The sequence below is a fragment of the Phyllostomus hastatus genome, unplaced genomic scaffold, assembly GCF_019186645.2.
Source record: "Phyllostomus hastatus isolate PE091 unplaced genomic scaffold, TTU_PhHast_1.1 phas_scaffold_345, whole genome shotgun sequence".
In the NCBI taxonomy this organism is placed as follows: domain Eukaryota; kingdom Metazoa; phylum Chordata; class Mammalia; order Chiroptera; family Phyllostomidae; genus Phyllostomus; species Phyllostomus hastatus.
Window position 1 is genome coordinate 8751551 of NW_025334024.1, and position 15298 is coordinate 8766848.

Consider the following 15298-nt stretch of genomic DNA (forward strand, 5'->3'; position numbering starts at 1 on the left):
TGTTTTGAAGCTGCATTTCAATAGAAAACATACGCCCTGGCTGGTGTAGCTCAGTGGATTGAGCTCGGGCTGCAAACCAAAGCATCACAGGTTCAATTCCCAGTCAGGGCACATGCCTGGGTTGCAGGCCACGACCCCCAGCAACAGCACATTAATGTTTCTCTCTCTCTCTCTTTCTCCCTCCCTTCCCTCTCTAAAAATAAATAAATAAATAAATAAATAAATAAATAAATAATAGAAAACAGACAGGTCTATTAAAATAGTACAGTTTTCTAAGGTGGCTTTAATTTTGATTTTATAGGAGATGAGCGAACATCTTGTGTTCTGATCAGAGCGCAGTGATGCAGTATTGAGGGGGTTGTAAGTCTGGGGAGAGGCCCCACCACCCACGTGAAGCACTTCCATCGTATTCGGGGTAATGCATTTCTCCCATTTTGTGGCTTTTCATGTAGTTTTGGAGTTGTTAAGGCCCTGCATAGAAATTTGAGAAAGAAAAAATTTTAATGCAATCATTTATCTCTCGCATTTTTCTTCAGGAATTCCACCAGGTACCTCCGGTGGGAAATTTCATCTGAATGGCGTTTTCTATAAAGTTTTCTGGAAGCAAAGGGTCTGATGCAAACTCTCACTTCCTAAAATTGGGTCAGGCCAGAGTCTGAGTATTGCAACCCATTTCGTGGGCACTCCTTGCCACCTCCATTGTAAGAGGAACTGGGTTTGGGAGACCATCAACTCTGATACCACTGGCTTTTCCAGCAGAGAGGGGGAAATAAGGCTTCCTTTAACCTAACGTGCCCTGGTGTTTTCTGCCTGGTCCTCATCTCCAGCAAGAATAAGAACCAGAATGTGGGAAGTGAAACACGAGTTTAAGAAATAATCACAGCAGGAGGGGGGCAGGTTGGGAGAGACCAGGCTTGCCAAGCAGCCCCGTCGTGTTTCAGAGCCGAGGTCACTAGAAAGGGCTATAGGCGGATACCACAAAGGATGTGCCTGATTCTGCATCCAGGTACATCCTCACTGCCAAATACAGTTTAGGCAACACAGAACTGATCGTTAACCAGCTTGGCAGAAAACGAGCCAAAGCTCAAGGCAGCAGCTTCCTGGCATTCCATCGCAGGGAGGGTGGCTGCAGTGACCGAGAGATGCGAGTCTGCGAAGGGCTCCATTTTAATTACACACTGTGGGAGAATATTACTTTCAGGACCCCCCGTGCTACCTGGCTTCCCTTCCAAAACCTAATGGAGTTGTATTGGCCAAAGGAAAGGTTTCCAAATCGCAGTGACAATCCCCCAGCCCTGCAACCTGCCTGTGCTTTGTCTCCGTGCAAGTGCCGGCTCAGCTCAGGGGATTTAGACCCTGCAGAGAGTTAGCTCCTTCTTGGCCTCTATTTCATTAAGAAATTGGCAAGAGATCAAAAAATTAAAAAAAAAAAGAGAATGTGTTCTCATACAGGGATCCTCACCCATGATTTCTCCTGTCCCCCAAAAGCCCACAAGAATGTGAAATTCTCCTTTTGCTTCTGGTTTCCTCTCCAGCACAACTGAGTAGTCCTGAAAAGTACAGTCACCCTAAATGTTTCACACTGCCATTCCGGGTCTGGAGGATGGTCCAAAAACAAAATATGATCTTTTCTAATGTAGTCTCTGATTGACAACCATTTCAGTCTGTACTTAATGAAGATGCCCTTGACCCGGCAGGTCTCTCTGAAAATCAGTGAGAGAAAAAATGAAGACGCTCAGGGAGACAATAGGTATTGGGCACCTGCTGTATGCCAGGTGCTAATCACCTCCAGAGGCACTTACTTAATGCATGCTTGTTGACTGAATGATTGGATGGATGAAAAGAGTATGGGCACTTTGCAACTGTGACTATTCTGCTTAATCTTTACAACTCAGAGAAGAGCATTCTTAGCCTCATTGCGCAGAGTAGGAAGCTGGAGCTCAGGGAGTTTCATGGGTTTGCTCAGACTCTGGTATCTTTGCGCCCAAGTGTGACTGGTACGCAGCAGGACTTTACTGACATCAAACCATGTTGGAGAGAGCAGTGCTCTGAGCAGGCTGCTTACGTGGGAGTCAAGGTTCTTGCAGGTATTTTGTTTTGTTTTGTTTTTCATGACTGAGCTTTAGTTTCCCCCTCTCTGAGATGGGATTCTAAGAGCATTTGGATGGACTTGTGAAAATGAAAGAGATAAGTCAGTCAAGACCCCTCACAGCACAGTCCCTGAGACTCTGCAAGGCTCACTAGGCCACTTCATTATGATGAACAAAATCGGGTATCGTTTGGATGGAAAGGGAGAGAACTCTTCACGTGAGCTTGGAAAACACAGCTTCCACCTCAGTTATTTCTGGGCCACCCTGTGTGGAGCCGACTCACCTACAGCAAGTTCTTCAAAAGCCTGCCACGTGACCTTGTCCCGTTAAAGCCTCTCGGCTTTATCTCCTGTCAAATAATAATAACTCGGGGCTCTGTCTGTACCTGGTCACGGCTGTCCCAGCCCATCTGCCTCCAAGAGAGCCTATCACTGAGCGAATAGAGACGTAAGTGAGTAAACCTGCTGTAAGAGTCTAAAACACATTCTCTAGTAATAACTGTCATAAGAAAATAAATGTCATTGTGAGAAGCCAACCTGGGAGCTAGATTCGTCCTCTCCACCTCAGGCCCCTCGCTTCCCCTGAGGCTCCCATCCCAAGCCATTCTTCAGAAAGTAGGCTTGTAAAAACCTTTTAAAAAGTAAAAATCCAATCCTCTTCCACTGAACACTCACGGCAGCTTTGCTGCACGGCACATCGTCTCCTGTTCAGTCAAGGGACCAGCCAACACACAGAATGTGAGGGTTCAAACCCCGCAGCAGCCACTCTCCCTGGGAATTGCCTCAGGCAAATTGTTCTGCACCTCAGGACCCAAATCCAGCTTCCCCCAATCTGGAATCCCTCCTCTGCCTTTTTTTTTTTTTTTTAAATCCTCTCGCTTCCTGTCTAGAGGCTCACAGACATGGCTGTGTGTCCCTGGGTGCCTCAGAAATTACTGATGACATCTGCAAAATTTCTGAGCACCCATATTTAGAGGTCATCAAACTATGGTCAAGCCCAGCTTCCACCTGGTTTTGGAAAGGCAGAGTTATGGAAACACAGCCACACCCCCTTCATTTACATATTCTCTGAGGCTGCTCCACTGTTAAGACTGCATACCTGGGCTTTTACAACAGGGACCATGTGATCCACAGTCCTAAAATATTTACTATCTGGCCCTTGATGGAAGAAGTTTGCCAACTCCTGCCCTAGTTCAGTGTCTCTAAAACTAATTTAAGGTATAGAAAATCTAATGTCATGATCGTTTCTGTTGAAACATAAAATGTTGCTATATCCAACAGAAATTCATTAAATATAGATGTGCTAAATTAAATACTTATAGTGCAGATTTTTAAAAGCTGCAATTTAGGATGGAAAAAATTTAAATTGGGGGCAAAAAACACTGTTCATCAATTCTTTTTTGAATAGTGAATTGGGCAAAACATCTTAAATAAAATTTGTTGAACCACTGGGCATCATAATGGGTAAAATTACAGGTATTCATGAAACCCTCACAACAACCCTATGAAGTTGAAAATACTATTTTTACAAGACATCATAAATTCTGAAAACAAAGGGTACGTAATGTCACCAAGAATATCTTCAGTCCATTAAAAAACAATAAAGTATCTATGTCTTCAGCTGTTGTGGACAAAGCTGTATTTTGTGGATTAAAAATTGAGGTTGAAATTGACAAAGTGGCTGTCAAAAGTTGCACAACAGGTTAAGTGATGGATCCAAGGGTCAGGACTGGCTGTCAGAATCAAGTTCTCACAGATCTGACCTTCGGCTCAGGCCTCTCTCCTTACTCAACAGCGTGGAGAGTGAAGACCCTGGGAAGATACCCTCCCGGAAGACTTGAAGGCATTTTTGCCTGCACTGGAGCTCTCTTTGTTATTTTCCTTGTCTTGGGATTTGGTTCCCTTCCCAGCCGTGTCTGTTCTGCTCTTTCCAGGGTAAGCTCATTCCCTCTGATGGGCAAGACAGAGAAAAGGAAGAGTTGAGTCTTCGTGCCTTCTTGCTGTCATCCTTTCACTTTACACATCAGCCTCCAGCAGTGAACTTGGTATATCTTGCTTGGTATATTCTTAGCCAGTAGCTAAGAGTCAGACCCCTCGAAAGGGGTCTGCAGACAGCCTGTGTACATTGAAATCCCAGTCCCCACTTGCTGGCTGTGGGCCTGGGCAGTTACCTCCTCTCTCCAGCCTCACTCACCTCCTCTGTAACAAGAGGACTGTAATAGTACCTGAGTCACATGGCTGGGGTAAGGGTTCAAAGAGAGCGTCTGGAGGGTGATGGCTTCAGCACTGTGCTCGCCGTGCCTGAAGCATGCGATGATGTCAATGGCATTGGCGGTTGTTATTCAGAGTGGACTCCAGGCTTCTGTCTTCCCCAAAATCCAGTTTCTCTGTTTGATTTACTCTTGAGACAAGGCATCTCCATAGAGAGTTGAATAAGGACCCCCAAAAAGAGATACGTCCCCCAGAACATAGGGTCTTTGCAGACATAATTAAATGAAGGCTCTTGCGATGAGGGTACCTTGGATTAGGATAAATCCAAGGACAAGTGTCCTTTTAAGAAAGGGGGAGAAGACACAGAAGAGAGGCCTGTAGAGAGATGGAGGCAGGAATTGAAGGGATGCGTCTACACACCAAGGAACCAAAGATGGCCCCGGCCACCAGAACCTGGAAGGGGTAAAGAATGGTTCTACCCCAGAGCCTGGAGGGGGAGCATGGCCCTGCCAACACCTTGACTTTGGACTTGTGGCCTCTGGCCCTGTGGGAGGATACATTTCTGTTGTGTTAAACCACCAAGGGTGTGGTAGTTTGTTACATCAGCCTGAGGAAACTACATCTTCCCATCTTTCCATCTTCCTTTATATCACCTCTGATGAGCGCACATCAAACCACTCTCGGTGCATCTGCCAGTGCCTCCAGAGGGGCTGAGTGACCTACACGGAGATGTGCATCAGGCTCTGCATTCGGACTCTGCTGCGTATTACCTGGGTGGGTGTTTCTGGTCCAATCACTTTGCCTTCCTGAGCTCCCAATCCTTACTTTGATAGCATGAATCACAATGTTACTCATAAGGTCATACAAATAACAGCAATATCAGTAGCTGTCATTTGTCGAATTCTCACAATAGCCAGGAACTCTTCAAAATGCATCATTTCATTTAATCCTCACAATAAGTCTATGAGTGGGCACTACTATTGTCCAGATTGTATAGATGAGGAAACAGAAGCATGCAGTTTAAAGTCAAAGTCATGAGAATGGATAATTCACGTATGTGTGGTTTAAGCAATGAATACTCTGCTTTAAGAACAGAAGACAAGGGGAGAAGACGACACTCTCCCTTGTTTAACAGAGCTTGTTCTAAGTGGAGAGACCTAAGTTTTGGGAAGTTCTGATCATTCCATAGGCATGCTGTAATCATTCAGTGAATATATTTACCCACTGCTTTCTGACCCCACTGTAGAAAATAAATGGGAGAAATGCAGCAGCTAGAAGTTCATGCTCACTTTCTCCCAAGGCTGTGCTCATGCTACTTAACCGATGGTTCCTCCTCCTGGGCCTGCACTTCCCCTTGCTACTTCCTGACCCTCTGGGAAAGCCAGTCGTCAGCATGGGTGCTGGTGCAGCTTCCAGGTGCCCCAGTGTGACGGGAGGAAATCTCCAATAAGCTTCACAGAGATTTGGGAAATCTCCCAGTAGCCTTCACTGTTCTTCGGTACCATCCATCCAATGGAAAGTACGGTCCCTCGCCCAGCTGCCCCTCCCCCCGTGACGCCCACTGGGACACATGAATTTCCATCATTGGGCATTTCTTCTTCTCCCGCCTTTCATTTTCACTCACTTCTTCTCCACGGATCTTGCAACCTCAGGTTTATTCTTGCCCCTCCCTTTTATTAATTTTTTCTTATTCTTTTTTAATTGCATAAGTGATACATATTCATGTAGAAAAGAACACAGATATATATTGAAACACATACATAATTCCATCTGTTTCCCTTGAATCTAACGCCCTGACATAACCAAGCTCTCTTGGACTCCCCTGGGGCTTCTTGAGTGGCCTGCTGACTGGTCCCGGTTCCCTGCAGCCACTCAGTGTTGACCCCGCTCCCCATTCAGATTGCCCTGGGCCAGAAGGACCTTTCTGGCATATGGATTTGATTAAGTCACCAGTACCCCAAACCCCTACTTAAGTAAAAACTAGAACTTCTTATGAGACCTAGGAGACCCTGTGGGCTCGCACTGAGACTACATTCCTTCTCCTACCTTCCATGGCCTCTCCCCTCCCAGGTATGCACCCTTAGCCATGACCTTGAATGTGGCTAGATCAATCTCCCCAAGATACCCATAAACTTGGTACCCCCCTGTCTTGACCTTAACACTGCGCAGTTTTACATTTATTTTGTGTCATTCTTTCCCTGGCTTCTCTGGAAAACAGGAAGTTCTCTCTGTTCACCTGGTTATTCCTGGCTCTCAGCACTGTGCCTGGCTCACAGGAGACAGCTAATATATTTTTGTTCACTTTCTCTTTCTCTTTTGCAAAGAATTCTTAGGCACCTCGCTATTGCCTTTCTCTGCAGCACACCTCTTGTTCTCCTTGGGTCTCAAGCATGATCCAGAAAAATAAATTGTCTTCCTTGATCTGACCTAGAGAGTCACTCATTTACTTTCCTAGTCCCCTGGGAACCTTCAAAGTGGCCAGCTGTGACAATGCCTTTGTTAGAACACCTTGACACACACAGACAAAGGACCCCACCCCTAATATGGCATTCATTCCTGTCCAGGGGCCCCAGTGTCTTGTTTGGTTCATGTTTAGCAGAAAAGGAATAGCTCTGTCCTTTACTCTTATTCCCTTACAATCTGCTCTCTGGTGCTCTTTTTTTAAAATATGAATCCTATCAAGGTCACTGCTGAGCAAAAACCCTTCAATGACTTCCATTGCACCTGAATAAAATCCACAGTCTACCAGGCCTGCTGGACCATGCTCCTGCCTCTGCCTCTTGCTTCCTTTTGTACCTGGCTCACCCTAAACCTTGACACTGGACTACACTGGACTTCCTGCTGTCACCTCCCGGGCCATGCCTGTGTGGACTGAGGTCCTTGCACTAAGCTGTGGGTGTCACCCTTGGCTATACCTTAGAATCTCTTGGCAGCTGCATATTTCAAACCTCTCCTCAGTGTTCGAGCTTCAGTTTAAATCTCCAATCCTCCTGAAGAAGGTCCATACACCAAGCCGCAGAAATATGGACATACTTCTGTGTTTCCATCATCATTGCTTTGCTCCCTCATTAGACTGTGAAGTCTGGCAGAGCAGAGAATTATCCCAGTCCTTCTTCAGTCTATACCTAGCACTTCCCAAACAGCCCTAGCATGTCATAGTTGCTCAATAATTATTTATCAGAGAAATAAATATGGGAATGCATAAATTAGTGGATAAATAGATGAATTAATATCAATTCATATTAATATCATATTAATTCATATTAATATCAATTCATTTTAATAATTATAAGGTATATGACACGAGTCCTACTTGTTTGTTGTCAAATCTGTTATCGTAGCCTCAGACACAAATCTATCTGTTACAGCCACGGTTTTCTATTTATGTGTATATATGAACATTTTCACAGGCGGCTGTGCATGGCGAAGGGGGCTGAAGGTCAACGTTAATTTAATCCACTAGCTAGCATCCAGTTTTTCAACCTTCTGCTTTGCAAAGAAGCACTGTGTGTACCTTTTTACAAATAGTCTGAGGCATTGATCCATAGAACTTCTAAAGTTTACTTCAATTAGAAAGAGTTTCAGATAAAGATCAAATTAATTAAGTTCTCCCCCCTTAAAGTTCATCTTAATTAGCCATTGTTTCTTTCCCAGTGGCTTAGTAATTGGCTGGGTTTCAACCTGGGCACAGAAGAATAAGAGGGGACTCCCCACAAGACAGACCCTGGCACCTGGCACCGTCGCGGGCTCTCTGCCTGGGTTTTCACAGTATGGGGGCATTTAGCGAACATGGGCTTGCTAGAAGGGCGACTCTATGGGAGCACAAATCTCTAGTTCCCTCACGTGACTTTCCCAGTTTCCCTAGTTATTTTATATTTCCTATTTTATTTTAGCCCCTTAAATGCTTTTCCTTGTGAATTTCATTACAGTTGGACGGTTCTGATTTGAGGATGCACCTTAGTTGCTGGTCTGGTGGTGGAGACTTGGACAAGCAGGTTTGCTGTGGGCCCACATGTACAGCTTTTCCCTCCCAAACCATAGCCTTGGACTTGGAGAAAGAGAGGAGCCTCCCAGCAGAGGCTACGTGTCCTGATGTCCTAGAATGCCCTTTTCCCTGCGTCTTGCCCAGTGTCAGAGTATTTTATGGTACAATCCCTGACACTCGCATTGTTAAGCAATGTAATGTGTCACACAGATAACTTTGAAAGGAGTCATGAAATGGATGTATCCAACAAAAATATGGTGCTTAAGTTATTCCTCCCAAGAAGCAGTGATGGCGTGCCAGGGGCTGTTGGCCATAGGCCTCATCTCAGTCATCCTGTGACTTAGAAGACCAACCCCCGTGATGGAGTTTTGGGGCCTCTCTTCTTTGTGAGTAGGCCTGAGCTGATGAATCAGCCTGTCTATTTGTAGGGTGGTTTGGGGGCTGCTACTTATTTGCATCCTTGCATCTCTGGGGAGTTAAAAGGATGAGAATGGCAGACACTCTAGAAATTGCTCTTGTATTAGGAAAGAAGGATCAAATCCCTCTCCTCCAGGAAGTCCTCCCTGATTAGCATAATTATGCCCTATGTCCAATTTGCTCTTTAGTGTTTCCCATACAACATGGTAGTGCTCTCAAATAGACCTGTGTCCTGCCGTAGGTTCAACCTGGGAACAGGTGTACTCACATGGGCCATCACTTGATACAATCATCTTTTTCTCTAGCCTGAGGACCCCAAAGGACAGGGGCCATGTCTGGCCTGCTCACCTTCATAGCCTCAGGGCCTACAATAGTGTGATTTCTGACACATTACAAATGCTCAAAACATATTTGAAAAGTGAATGAATGAATGAATGAGTGAATGATAGAGCATACTCCCCTTAAGCCCTGGAAAGAGAGCTACATGACAGCATCATGTAACGGGATGTATCCATGTTACAGAGGAATAATAGTGAGTGAATGGCAGCTACCCACAGATTTTAAGTTCTCTCTGAACGGAGCAGGCGAGTAGAAAGTGCAGTCTGCTCAAAACTGTCATATGACAAATGTAGACAATATCATGTGTCTAGTGAGACACGAGGCAGCTGGAGCCCAGAGCTATGTCAGCAACCCAGGTATAAGGAATGTGGGTCGATGATGGATAAGAAAGGTGAAAAACAACCGTCTGCCTCCAGCCCTGGGCTAATACCTCCGGGAGGTCAGGAATAATGTTGGTTTTACTCACTGTTGTCGCTCTTGTGCTGGGAATGAATAAGAATTTGTGGAGGGGTGGGGGAAAGCAAAGATGGTAGGAAGAAAGGAGAGAAGAAAGAAAGGGGGGAGGGAGAAGTCCAGGTTCCCTGAGCCCCAGTAGAGGGCCAGGTAACTGCTGGCTATGTCCCTTTCTTGCTCTCATCGAATACATTTTCACCCTCGGAGCCCTCCTTCTCGTTCTCCTCTTTTGCTAAATAAGGATAATGCCCCTTCCCTAGAGGGGGCATATGCAAATTCATGAGGTGGGTTATTTCAAGTGATTCCCACGTTGTTGGTGATCAACAAATGCTGGTTTCTCTAACCTTCCCCCTTCTTTTAATCTAACGTCTTGGTATCACCAACCAGCCCAGAGAGGGAAGGTAAAGAGGATGATAGCTATTTGTTTTGGATCTTCCTGTAGGTGCTTTCTCCTCTGTTACCATCTTCAGGGTTCTCTATTATGTCCATTGAATAGTCTCTAGGACCCCCAGCGCCTCATTTTCCACCCGCCCTCTTGCAACATCTCTATTTCCTCTAGTCTCAATTCTTGGCAAACTATAAGATGAAAAATGGCCCGACACTCAGGTAGCAGTGATTGATGGCAACAACTCAAAGAAGGCAGCATTCGTCCCATTTAGCAGAAGGGAAAACTGAAGCTTGGAGAAATGCAAATTGCATCATGAATGGTGCAGTCGTCGGCACAAGCAGGAGCATGGGTGTCAGGGAGAGGGCCGCCTGGGTAGGCGAGACGGCTTCACCAGTGTCCTGCAGACGGTGCTGTGTGGGCAGTTGCCTCCTCCATTGAAGGGTGAACATTGCTCTGTGCAGAGATGCATCTAGAACGTTGCACAGGCCCCGAGTTCTCTAGAAACGGAGCATGATGAGCTTGTCAGTACAATCTTTAGTTTCGGCCATTTGCGAAGTAAGGTCACCAGCTATTTCCATGCCATCTCTGTTATCAGATCAGGAGTGGAAAAAGCTTAAGGTAGAGTGAGTCACGTTCTGACACGCGCCCACACCCTGGGGTTGAGTTGGACTCTGTTTTCACTGAAATACAGCCCATGTTTTGCATCTTGTGTTTATGCATGTTGGTGAGAATGACAACGGGTTCTCGGTTATGATCATGAGCCAGTCCACCTTGCAAGGGCCCACCACTCACACAAGATTTTCAGAACAGCAGGTGCTGTTCCGAGGGCCACCAGGAGCCCTGTATACTTACAGGCCTTCCCGGGAGCAGGCAGGTGGGGAGCAGTGAGCAGCTATTTCTAGGTCCTACTGGAAAGCTTCACCAACAGCCTGTATCTTGGTCATTTAAGGTTCCCCTAATTAATGAGAAGGGATGTGGTGGAGAGGAAGTAACCTGGGCTTTGAAGTATAATAGCTCTGGATTTTAATTCTGCCCTCACTAATTTATGACTTCTCTGACCCTCAGTTTCTTCATCTATACGAGTCAATACCACCCTCCTAGGGTTTTTACTGCAGCTTGATGAAAGCATGGTTGCCCGAGTTGGGCAGAACAGGTTGTGAAGGGCAGATTCATCACTCCCTATTGTGAATTGGAGAAAGCTGCTTAACCAAGCCCAGCCTCAGTTTCCCCAACTTTAAAATGGATGGATGAAATTTGATCATGCATATAAAATGCTTAATAACTGTACAGCACTATTAATGGCTCAATGATGCTTCCACTGTAAGCGTATCAATCTTTTAAATTGATCTTAAGGATTAAAATGTTTATAATCAACAGATGGAAGCTTCTACTATTAGCAGTAGAGTATAAATAGTTTAATAATAAAAAGAGTGGGAGTTTAAACTCTCTCCCATCCAGCTACCCAATTCCATATGCCCCTAACTGGCTTTCTTTTTCTTCATACACTCACCACCTCCTGGCCTGCTGTTACACGGCTATTTATGTGCTGTTGGCTGGTTCCTCCCACTAGAACGTAAACTCCTTGAGGACTGGAACTTCATTCTGCTCATTCCTAGATCCCCGGATGCTGCCGCAGTGCCAAGCACATAGTGGCTGCTCCGTAAATACTTGCTGGATGAATTAGTAAATGCAGTTAGTAATTGAATGGACACAGAGGTCCAACACAGCACGGAGCATGGAGCAGCTTCTCCTATCCCTGTGAGTGCCCTGGTCTCAGTCCTACAGAGGAATAAGTGAACAAACAAGGGCTTTTGCCTCTTCCTTGCCACTCAGAGTCAGTTCCTACAGTGAGGGACTGAGGGAAACCATGTTTCCCATTGGCCCTGCTGTGAGAAGCCTGAATCAACTCCTGCTTAATTTGCTAAACAGGACCCCCCTTGGTAGCCAAATTCAGGGACTTGCTATTCTCTTCACGAAGCCTACTTTCCCCTCCCCCACACACTCCTACTTCGATCACCATCTTCTTAGAAGACAGTGGAGCCTCATTGCAGATGGGAGGCCTGGCCAGGTACAGCCCATCTCAGGCCCTGTGTTGCCACTATACTTTGCAGACTGAGTCTTTTTAGCCAAGTCACCCAGCCATCAAAGAGCCCTGGGTACCCACACAAAGAAAAGTGGCCTCCAGGAAGGGGAGGTCACCCTAAAAATGTTCCCCCAGTTCTGGCTGGTGTGGCTTCAGTGCCAGCCTGAGAACCAAAGGGTTCGATTCTCAGTCAGGAAACATGCCTGGGTTGCAGGCCAGGTCCCCAGTAGGGGGCGCACAAGAGGCAACCACACACTGATGCTTCCCTCTCTTCCTCCCTTCACCTCTTTTCAAAAAAAGAAAAAGAGAAAGAGAAAAAAGAAAAAGAAAAGAAAAAGAGAAAAAAGAAAAAGAAAAAGAATATTCCCCTAAAATGTCCTTCTTGCTCCTCCAGGAAGGCTGAAGGCCCTGCAAGTATTTGGCCATAAGATTCCATGATTCTCAGTTTGAAGACGCTGCTGAGCATAGGACATGCCCTGGATTTAATAACAGCTTTCAAGGGGTGTACAGGAAGAAGGGACCCCGTGACAGCTTTCCAGGGGTGTACAGGAAGAATGGGCCCCACCAGGTGAAATGCTCACATCAATTTTGACATGCATCACAGTTTTAGAAATGTTCAAGTGTGCAGTGCCCCTGCGTCAGAATCAAAGGAGTCTGGAAACAATAGTATGGGAGGCCGCTATAGTCCAACTGCAAATTCTTCCTGGCCATGAATTCTTACACCGTTGAATCATCCCAGGAGCCCTGAGAACGTAGGCGACAGTACGCTATCATTCCTGTGGACAGGCGGGCTCAGAGTCTGTCTGACTCTCCTCATGAGACTAGGGAGTTCGGAGCCTCATCCCAGTCTGCCGACTCTCAGCCCCAGGCCATGGCCTCCGTTGGCTTGGAAACTGTGCTGAAATCTTAGGGGCCTGGTCTTCCCCATTTGGGAGTCGAACGAGATAAGGAAAGCCTCCCAAGCCTGTGGCTTAGTGTTCTGCAGAAGCAAGGCTAAAATTGGGATTCCTAATCCAAGGCATTAAGGGATACTTAAAGCAGAGGAACAGGAAAAACAGAAAAGCAAGATGACCTCAAATGTGGCCCCAGCCAAAGAAGACAGAAACAGAGGGCTGGTTCCTGGGATTCCGAGCAAATGAGAACGAGATAAAACTAACAGAGAGTATTGGTAGAAGGGCAAAGTTCTCATCCGAGACCCTGGACAGCCACTGAAATTTGGGGTCAATTTTTATAGATTTATTTAATAATTTTTTCAATGGGAGGTGATGTCCGGAGATCTCAGCATCCTGGAGGTGGGTGCCGATGGGGCCACTTCTGTAGAGGGGGCCTGATTTTTCAGTCTTGATCCCTACTTCCTTTCCCCTCCACTTTCTCTTCAGAGAAACTGAGAAAAATACTACTTCCTCTGCTTTCTACTCTGCAAGACTCTTTTCTTCCCCTCCCTGCTGTTCAGGAAAAATTAATCATCAGAGGGGACTAAAATGTTGCCATCCTCTGTTTTTTTAAGCATTCATTTATCAGGCCATTTCCCTGCACCCGTGTGCCAGGCACGAGGCTGACCACTTCCCAAGTATCACTGCTGTCAGCCTTCGTGACCAACCTGTGCAGTGGGCGTTATCATTCTCCGTGACAGATGGCGAAACTGAAGCTCAGGAGTTTGTCTTTGCCCAGGGCCACTGAGCTCCATATAACCAGTCTCCCTCTCTCAAAAGCCAAGGTTGTTTTTTATTTTATTTTTTTATTTATTGATTTTAGAGAAACAGAGTAGAGAGAGAAAGAAAGATGAACATCAATTTGTTGTTCCACCATTCCCACATTCACTGGTTGACTCTTGTATGTGCTCTGACTAGGGATCAAACTGGCAAACTTGGAACATCAGGATGACACTCTAACAAACTGAGCCACCTGGCCAGGGCCAAGATTGTTTTTAACTGCATGCAACTCCTTTTCTCTCCACCCTCCCCAACCCAGCTCGCCCCACATTAATCAGATGATGTCATAGACAGATATTCTCAGGCCTCTTTGGGGTTCCAAATAGCCAAACATAAAACAGACTCTTGGCCAGTTGCAGAATATGTAAACTTGCAAATGTGCCTGTCTTGTATGCAGCCCAGAAAGTCTGACTCATCAAATACCCTTATCACAGATCCAGTGGCAGACACGGGAAGGTATGTTTTCTTTCCAGGGAGACAGGCACGAAGATGGGACCTGTGATTAGATATGAGGGTAGCAGCTCATTGGGTTACAGAATAATTGCCACATTCTCCTGACCTTGATAACTGAGATGTTTCCTTTAGAGACTGTCCCATGTGCCCCGAACAGGTCTGAGACTGTAAGATCTAGTAGGATGGATTTCTGTGTCTCTGTCGTGACTTGCAGAAATTCCAACAAAATAGCAAATGACCGTTTTGGAATTGAGTTGGATTATGGCAGGGAAGCCAATGAGAAGATAAGGGTCCAAGATGAACATCCATACTCAGCCAGCCCCTTTGAAAAGCATATGTAGAGGTTACCGAAATCAAATCAAATCAGGCACCAGAGAAGATAGTTATTAATATTATTATTTCAAATCCATTTTCTTCATTAATAATCCCCATGACTCTTCACCATGGGTATGATTAGCTTTGTCTTGCAAATGTGTGGCTTTGTGGTTGCATATGCAAAATGCCTAGAAAAGGGGTGTACAAAAAAGTCTTAATACTGAGTGTACATTAGGGACTGTTGGGCGGATGACGGCAGAATGTCAGGTTTTACTTCACATATTTATGTCCCTTTTATTTTGTACCAGAAACAAGTATTACGTTTGTAATGATCATAATCATAACGAAGGAGAACGGGGAGAAGGAGGAAGAGGAGGAAATGGAAGGGGGGGAGGACGAGAGGAAGTGAAAAGAAATGGAGTTGAAACAGTGAGATTCAGACACATTTTCTAAGCTACTCAAGGTCATCAGCCCAGTGGGAAGTTGCCCTTTACGCAGCAGTTTTCCCTCCGGAGGCCCCCTCTCCCCTCCTGGCCTCCCTGCGCAGCCCTGTGGGGCAGCGGAGTGCGAAGACATAAACTAAGGACACTGCAGAGGTCCCAGGGCCTGTTCAGGTAGCAGAGGTGTGTTTTCGCTCTCCTTCCTGCCCCCAGAATCTCGGACCACTTTCCAGGCATCGTCATAGTTCAGTGGATCTGGACACGCAGGGGTGGCATCAAAGCAACACAGGAGTGGGCCGAAGGGCTTGCGGGAAAAAAAATCTTCCAAGCTGTGAAATTGAGTCTCTGGAGTGAGACGGGAGAAGTTTCTCGATGAGAATCAGCTGTAGAGGGAGGGTCTTCTTGCCCGACCT